Below are 9,736 nucleotides of genomic sequence, written 5' to 3'. Positions count from 1 at the left end.
ACGATTTGATAGACTTTTTCCAAGGGTCGACTGACGATGTGGTGAGTGGTTAAACGTACAATCTTGTTGGGTTGATAGGTGGTCACTTTAAAGTGTTCATCCTCTCCAGATTGCAAGGCTTCTTTCAATACCCCAAAGTTGACCACACGACTGGTACGATAATTCAGAGTCAATCCTTTCACTTTACACTTCGTGTGCACTTCTCCTTGTTTGTCCCGGTATTCGTAGCCGTAATTTTTTGGACCGCCACTGACGAAACTTAGAATCTTGTCGTCGGGATGCTCGTCTGTCCAGGCTCCTAAACGGTCTCCTTCGATGTCAGAGTGCTGTTGACTCGGGTGATGGATGTAAATGCAACTGTCCGTGTCAAAGTACAGGACGCGTTCCCCTAACAGTTCTAAAGCTTCGTACAATTTTAAGCGAGCATGAGCTGTCACGTAAGCCGCAATGATGACATTTCCAAAAGGGTCGTCTTGTACAAAGTCCAGATCTTCTTCGTAATTGACCAAGATCAAATCCTCGCGAACGACGTCCATGTGTTTCATGAATTTGGTTTTGTCGTGAATCATCTGAAAGTAGCGGGAAGGTTCTGTCAAATACTCCGTCTTGGGTAAACACGGACGTTGTGCCATTTTACCCCACAAGCAATTGAACATCACTTTGGCAAACGATCGCCTGCCTTCGTTTTTCTCGATGTGATCTAAAGTAATGCCTTCTTGTGCCCAGTATTTCTCTTTGAATTTTATTTGGTCTTCGGGAGTGTGACACCAGGAAGGATAGCCACTGGCTTCTTGTTTCAGTTTCAAAAAGGCATCCACGTAGTCGGCGAAAATGCCTTTCTGCGTGGGGTCACCCTTGTGGTATTGTTGTGTCTTGGGAAAGTGGCAAATTTCGTACACTTCTAACAGTTGGTATCCCATGTCCAGAGCTTTGAACAATTCCACGCTAACCCACGTCCCCGTCAAGGTCCGTTCTTCCTGGGTGTGCTGACAAGGCTGGTCTTGGTTGCACGTTTCGGCACAAGACGGGATGATGCAAGTCCGTGGGAGGCAAAACTTTACACTTGATCAGACCTTCGTATTGTCGAATGTTTTTCAGGTCGATGTGTTCCGTCAACAATTGTGGGTGCCCTACAGGAAAGCGACAATATTTGCACACGTAGGGATACAGCGAACACACGTCCAAGTATTTCATTTCTTCTCCTTTCTCTTCGTCGGCTTGGTACAGCAAACAGGTGGCATTGGTCCTTCCTCCGTACAAACTATCCCTCGGGTTCAGCGGGTCCATGAACTGGTAACTTTCCACGAGGCGTTTAAACTCGGGATCGGTTTTCAAACGGTGATCGTACTCGTGTTCCCACATTTCCACCACTTGTTATCCTTCCTGTTAGGCGTCGCTGACAAGTGTCCTGGTACAAGTCTTCCATGGTTCGTTGTAAAAACTGATTTTTAGTGTCGCGGTCAGGGTAACAGACGGAACATCCGTGAAATAAGCAACCGTTAAACTCGTACACGATCTTGGGGTTTTCTAAGTCCCAGCCATCGACCGAATGCGTTCCGATGGTCTTTTCACCTCCTCCGTTGCGGGCATGCTGAATCCAATTGTCTTCCTTGTCGCACAAGTAATGTAACCAGCGTAGGGCTTTGACCGAGTATTGACGTTTGACATAGTTGGTCGTTTGAGGACTGATGACAGCCACGGTCTTTTCAGGCATGAATCGTTGCCGGTACACTAAGGAACACGCTTTGGCAATGGTGCAAGCTTCTTTCAAAGGATCGACCCCTCCGTGTTCTATGAACAGTTCTCGAAATTTTCCACAGCAACGCCGTAAAATGTCCACGTCGGAACGACAATACTTTAGCATTTCTTCCTGAAGGTCGTAAGGGTCCGAGGCGTGAGCCTGGTACCAAGCGTAGAAAGCTTCTCGTTGTTCGGTACGCTTGTTGTCGGGGTCGTAATAGTGAGCCTCAGGCAAATGGGGTAGAACGGCGTGTTGATTGGCTTCCGTATTGAAAAAGTGTGGAAAGTATCCTTTAGCCATTTCTGTCATTCCAAACGTTTTAGGCATTCGACTGAAAGGCATAGCTAAGTAACTCATCGAATCTTTAAACTGTACTTGTCCCACTTGCATGAAAATGATTTTGGCTCCGTTCAAAGTGACTTTAGGACGTTCGGTGCCATGTTCCGTATAGTATCTGAGAAGAAACTGTCCATCGTATCCGGAGAAATTGAGAGCCATCACTGTGGCAATGCGATGACAATCTCCGTAACGTTCGATGTCCTCTTGGCTCCACGTCTTGTCGATGGGGTCTATGACCCATCGGGCGAAATCGGCTAGCGTGTTCTGTCCTCGAAAGATTTTTTCACGCCCTCCAGAAATCTTGCTGCAGTGAGGGCAATGACTGAAGATAGGTTCTTGAATGCACTTCTCGCACGCTCGATGAGCCACGCAGAAATTAGGAATGTGAATGTGAATGCCAGTCTCTTGCATGCATTCGAAATCGAAAAAGATGAAATTGCCTTTCTTCTTGTGTCCATCCTCTTTCTCTGGTTGGGGTTGGTATTTTTGCACGTAGCATTCGTGTTCCAAGTCCACGATGTGGTGACAAATGTGACATTTTTTCTTTCCTCGACATACGTGTCCCTTGGCACTATTGGTACATAGGCCTTGTCCACACGTGGGGCACAATTTAAGCAGTTGAAAGCGCATTTCTTCTGTGAACCTTGCGTCTTCAAATGCTGTTGGTAACGGGCAGGGCTGACAAACGTGCGCAGACAAGCAGGACAATGCACTGGTTCTTGCCCTTCGCCCAGACAGGGTGGAGAGGCCAAACATCCTGAGCATTTCAATCCGCAATGCTTGTCTTGCTCTTGATTGTTATAGCCATAGTCACATTTCTCACAGTAATAACCGTATCCCAGGAATCCGGTGATACTGGTAATGGTATCGAAATGGTCATCGTGATAATAGACATGAATGTATTTTCTGTCCTTAAAGTCTTTCCCTCGAAACAACAGAGGTCCGCGCACTTCTTGAGGGTGCGCTTTCAAGGTGTATCGTGGAGCTAGGACATCTTGCAATTTTTGCATTTCAGGAATGCCACAGGGTTTGTCTTTGGGCAAGTCGGCTTGTTGCAACAGGAGTTCTGCTTCGTTTCGTTGTTTGGCTCGGTCAGATTGTTGAATAGTTTTCCAGGTTCTTTTCCATTCTACCGTGTCGTTCTTGTTGGCATAGGTTCGTCCCACCACGATAGCCCTGGCTAAACACATCTGGTCTTGAGAATTGTGAATTTGGACGAGGCTACGCTTAATGCTGCGAAGCTCGTTCACCAATAACATCTTTTTGCGTCCAGTCCCTTGAGGAGGAGAGACGTGGGTCATGTCCAGTGTGACTTTTCCATCGGTGATGTCAAACTGGTCATTGGATTGTTGTACGTGTTGAATTTTGTCCATGACTTTGGAAGCGGTCAATTCTGCAGGGCTGCTAAACTCGATCCAAACAGAGGATTTCAAGCCGTCGTGTTGTATGGAAAGTCTCAAGCGATCGTCTTCTTTGGGTTGACATTGTCGCTTGAGTGTGGTGAGCAAAGAATCGCACATCTCGGTGATGAACCCTTCTGCTTTCTCTAACGGTACTTCGGACTTGAAATCTTTAAGCTTCACCGTGTATTTGTAAGCCGTAGTTCTAAATTTTCTAGAGGGACGCTTTTTTGTCTCTCGAATGGAATAGTACTTTTCAGGGTTGACTAAGGGTGGTGAACTTCGTTTAGAGGGTTTGGATTCTGGTTCACTCATGTCCTCTTCAAAATCACTGTCATGAATTTGTGCCAAGACTTCAGCCCTGGTACGAGGCGATATCTCACGTTTCTGCCTCTTACTTTCTCTTCTTTCTTCTCAAATGAATTGGATCGTTTCATCTTGAGTGCAAAACGTCAAATGACTCAAGTTTAAACACCATAGACTAATTTATAGTCATGGCAGACTAGCGTATATAAAAGGGTATGTGTCTTGTCCTTTCACTATTCATTTCACTCTCAAACCGAGCACAACGATGGAAGAGACTGGACAGATCGAACATTTCATCAGAGCTTTGCGAGGGGTCATTAGAAAATTCTCTTCAGATCAGCCGACGGACTACTCTCCTTCCTTTCGAGATAAAAGTCAAGATACTTGCTATATCTGTCAGAAGAAAGGGCATTGGTCTTCAGAGTGTCCAGACCGTCAAAAAAGGAAAAAAGGGGTTAGAAAAGACAAAAGTCAAGATACCTGTTATTATTGTCAAGAAAAAGGACATTGGTCTCCAGATTGCCCAAAAAAGAAACAAGAGGAGTCAGAAGAAGAGAGGGATTATTCAGAGAAAGAAGAAGAGGAAGAAGAAGAGGAAGAAAGCAGACAGGTGAAAAAAAAAAGAAAGAGGAGAAGAAAAGAAAAGGGAAGAAAGTGAGGAGGAAGAGGAGGAAAAGACTGTGACTGTGAAGAAATTGAAAAAACAGAGAGACTAAACAATGAGACAGAAGAAGTGTATGAACTTTTTAAAGTGTTCTGTTGTGAATTGTGAATTGAATTGTAAATATTAATAAAAGAATAAATTAGGTATAAAAAGGTAAGTGCCTTTGGGTTTTGATTTTAAAATAAGAACGTACACACACACATTCATACACAAATACTATAGGGGTAAAACGTTTTTTTTTTTGAGTTATTGGCAATTGAAAGTCTATCTCTTTTCGAGAGACGTGGGTGGCCCTGAAAAGGGCCTTTGGTTTTTGGTGTTGGGGTGAGTTTAAGCAATCAACTTTAACTGTCTTAAGCCTTTGCCACGGCCAAGGCCTACTTCTGGACTGCGTACTGTTGATGATGATGATTTGGTTGAAATAACTAGGGTGGCACGGTAGTCTTAGTCACAGGGTTGGAGTGTTTAGCTCGGGAAGGTCGTATTCTCTTCGGTCGTAATAAAGAAGTCTGATACATTTGTTTCAGACTTCTTAACTCCGCTAAAATGTCTAACAGTACCGTGACCGTTTGATTTTCACACCCTTGTTCCTTTGCTGCTGCTTCTTCTTCTTGTTGTTGTTTTTTTCTTACCTCTTCTTCTTGCTGTTGTTGCTGTAGGAGAAAAGCTTGTTCCGCTTCCTTTTGCTGTTGTATACATTTCTCCAATTCTTCTTTCTGTCTCTGTCTAAAATTCTCTACGTGTGGTAATGAAGGTTCCGGAACAATATCTTGCGAGGTAAGAAAATCCACAAAATCCCAATTCACCTCTTCTGAAAGTAAGTCCGGGTTCCCTTGGGTGGTCTCCATTGCTGGTGCACCCCAATTGGTCGTTTTCTGAGTTTCCGTCATGTTGAATAACTGTCGCATAGATTGACAGCGCACAGGCGCTAGCGAATCTATATAGACCACGTGACGTCACAGACTGTTTTCTTCGGATTGGATGCGGGCTGACTGAATTTTGTAACGCGTGTTTGGATTGGTCAATGAACTCAATCCGTTTCAATCCTTCCTCTACCTATAAATAAGCGCAGTTCACTGCATTGATTCACCTGTTCTCGGCGCCTCAAGATGTGGACCACAGTCGAATCATCAACCCTTGTTTCTTCGATGATGTTCAGGACGGACATACTAATGTATGTCCGATCCAAGTGGACAGTTGTCCACAAGTCAGACACCAGTCTGTGGATACGAAGAGTGTATGTGGAAAGACAAGGATGCCTCAAGAGGACTCTGATTTATGGCCCTGCAGTAAGACGCAGTTTGAGGACAAGAAGATGCCGCAGATGCCCTTTATGTTAAGGGCATATTAACATGAATCCAAAGGCCCTTTTCAGGGCCACCCACATCTCTCGAAAAGAGATAGACTTTCAATCGCCTACCCTATTTTTTTATTTTTCTTTTGTTTAAAAAAAACTAGAGACCCCTCCCTATTTCAATTTTTGCCTGTTCCATTTTCCATAGACCCATCAAGTCGGGACCTTATTAAAATAGGGTCCCGACCCTGTTCCATTTTCCCTTGACGCTAGACAGTCCCACGATTTATTCCCCATGTTAAATTCCCTTGACGCTATATTGTCCCAGGGTTTTTCGTCCATGTTAAATTTACATAGATGCTATATTGTCCCAGGGTGGTTAATGTTAAATTTCCATTGACGCTATATGTTCCAGGGGTGTTTTTAATGGTAAGTCCCATTGACGCTATACTATCCCTATTCACTACTGACGTTAAATCAATTTTAAAGGAAACAAATCTTTTATATTAAAAAACATTGATGACAATATGTTTCTAAACAAGAAAGTGATTACTTTTAAAGGGAATGAAACTTAGGTTGCTAGGAAGGAATTTCTTAGGTTCCTCTACAATGTCACGGAGCACGGATGAAAAGGGGGAAAGCGCAGGGGAAAGGTGTTAGCTTCACAACTTTCACTGTGCAAATAAACTTATAAGACGCTTTCATATTTTTCGCCTATTTTGGTTTACGTTTATGTTTAGTCCCTACGAGGTCGCCTGGAAATAAAGTGTACACATTACTCTATTCTGAATGATGATTCATGACATTTTAAAAGTTTAAAAAATATTAGACGTTGACTATAGCAATTAAAAGCTTGCAATTTTCTAGGATATACACATCAAAAGTAGGTCCTAGCTGCTAGCAGTGCATTCTTAAAATCCTATATAACCCACCACCGTCAGATATCAAAATAAAAAAGAAATCGGTATGCTTTTTAAACGTCCCCTAGAATATGCAATCTTTTTATAACAGATATTACCAATGGGGAAAATCAGGGAAATACCTTTTCTTTAAATCATGATTCCTCTTCAAAACTGCGACACTCTGGAGCCGACGCCATCTATCTATCTATCTATCTATCTATCTATCTATCTATCTATATATATATATATATATATATATATATATATATATATATATATATATATATATATATATATATATATATATGTCTTTATCTATCTACATATCTATCTATCTATCATCTTTCTGCAAGTAAGGACATGCATCAAGTTTCTGTTCAATACAATGGTCACACACACACACACACACACACACACACAGTTACACATTTTGTCTGATTCAAATGGCGACGACGTTAGCCAGAAAATGTTAAAAACGTGTTTTTCTTAACTCATTGACACTTTCCTCCATTTGATTGTTTCCAAAGTTTTATTCAGAACTGTTTGCAGAACACATTTGCCAGACTTTGAGAACGTCATGTTTATCTAATATCTGGGATATTAACGGGTTGTCACGTGTAAGATTCTGTATATCTTTTGACGAAGAAAGAGAATCAGAAAAGATGGTATCATTGGAATTTGAAGAGGCTTCAGTGCATTTAAGTCCTTAACTATGGTGGTAATTTTTGCACTAAGGCATCAACATTCGGCCCTAGTATACTAATGACGTCAATAGCCGAAGCAAGACCTTTCGATGAGCACCATACTATGTGACTGCTACCACTCGTATTCAGTCCAAGGATGTATGACATTTTACCCTGAAGTATATAATATGTGGAAGAAAACTTAGATAACGGTCAGAAATAAGACCTACAAATTTCCTCCTTCCACAACAGGAAGAAGACAGCCGTAGATCGACCGAGAGAGAGAGAGAGAGAGAGAGAGAGAGAGAGAGAGAGAGAGATCTGGGTCATCATAAATACGATGTGATCGACATAAATGCATAGTTGGTCTTTGAGTTTAATAAGTTTAACCTGTTTTTTATCTGCTCATTTCTGAAAATGTTTATGTCTATATGTAGTTGACGCCAAATAGCAATTTTTAGATCATATGGCAGATCAAATAGTCGTTAACATACATACCATAATCAAGTTTTCAGAATGGAGACATTTCACTATGCTGTTAATTTGAATGTTTAACAATATACCTCCCTGAGATACACCTATAACCTGAACGTAGATTTCAGAAAGGGTGCTTACTACGTTCAATCTGAATTTTTTATCTTTCAACAAATTGTGACGATGTTAGGCAGGCGGCCCTTAGACCAGGATGAAATAGGTCATTCATTATGACGTACTTCCACGTGGTTCAGTAAGGTCGAAAAAGATGGCACTTTGTCTCAGACGGATCAGATTAACTCTTCAGTATGCTACCCAACAATCCCCTAATCCATCTAACCCCGCATATGATGCAGACTTTAGGCACTGATACAAAACGTTTCAAATTAAGAAACCAAACTTCATTCCGCCTTTTGGCATACAAATTCGTCCAAACTTAGAAAGAGCAAAATTCACGGCTGGAAATATTGCAAGATTGCGTTTTATCAAATCACCACCATGCTTATTAAAACCTCGTGAAATAAATTTTGATCTTTGCCAGTTGAAAAAGTCCTCAACAAATCCTTTCCTTTTCCAGGGTAGATGAAATGAAATCAGTGTCTCCTATTGTACAGACAGGTCCCTGAGTACAGCAGACGGTTGGAATAATGGGAGACAAAGTTGGATCTGCCAAAGCGAAACGTCATTGCACCATCTCGAGCCGATTATCTGATAAAGTCTCAATTTGTAAGGTAGAAAATACAGCGATTGCCAAAGCTTTGCAACTTTTCCGAAAACAAATGACATCATCTTTTCGTATTCTCTTTCCACAATGAAAGCTTTGCAGAATCTTAAGTTTGACAACCTTTTAATATCCCAGATATTAGAGAATACGACCACCTGTTCAGGAGGAGTAGCAATAACAAGAACTCTTCGTGCTGCTGTATTGGATGTCAGATCGGTAACATTTCATTTTAGGACCAACCAGATACCATGCGAATTCTTTCAGTGACAATCATATGTCGAAACGACAATCGGTTCAGGTTAATTAGTGACAACAAAGTTGTCATGATGGCCACCAAAGCAGTTATAATGCAAATCACAACGGTCACCATTTTCATTTAGGACTAACTAGACAGCAGACCACTCCGGTGGCTTAAGTGGTTAGAGCATCTGCCTCGGATTCTAGAGGTCGCGGATTCGAACCCCAGCCGAATCACATTAAAGACTTATAAAAACGGTACTAGCAGCTGCCTCGCCTGGCGCTTAGCATTACAAGGTTAGTGTTAGGAATGGTCGGCCTGGTGTCAGATAAAACGCTGGGTGGGACATGATGCTACAGGTCTGCAGCATGATGTCCGAGTGCTAGACATCAAAATTAACTGTCACAATGCAGACATAGCAGCGATATGGCCGGAAAATTGTTAAAGCTACGTCAAAAATCCAACACACACACACACACACACACATATTGGATGACTGAGCGTCATAAGTTTCAATCAGAACCAACTAGAGATTCAAAATTATTTTTCACAGAGTATGTCGATTTCAATAATATCTGAAGTCAGCATACAGTCTTCCATTTTAAAAATGGCTGACGCAACTTCGGCGTCTTTATCCACCATTTTCTTACTTTAATAGCAATGTGACCATGTTAGGTATTTGGACATAAAGACGACATCAGATGGGGACTGGGATACATATGGGGATACTTTAGAACATTGTTTGGTGGCAAAGGAAAGCAAAGTTCGTTAATCTAAGATGAACTACTGTTTCATTTCACAGAACACAGAAGCTTTAAGAATGGGAAACACTACATGCTTCCAAGTCTCGGTCCTTGATTATGTATCTAATGATTATGTATCGGATAATTATGTATCTAATGATTATGTATCTAATGATTATGTATCGGATGATTATTTATCTAATGATTATGTATCGGATGATCATACAT

This window comes from Sinohyriopsis cumingii, chromosome 2 (genome assembly GCF_028554795.1).
Source record: "Sinohyriopsis cumingii isolate HCF-2022 chromosome 2, ASM2855479v2, whole genome shotgun sequence".
In the NCBI taxonomy this organism is placed as follows: Eukaryota; Metazoa; Mollusca; class Bivalvia; order Unionida; family Unionidae; genus Sinohyriopsis; species Sinohyriopsis cumingii.
Note: the sequence above shows the minus strand (reverse complement) of the source record.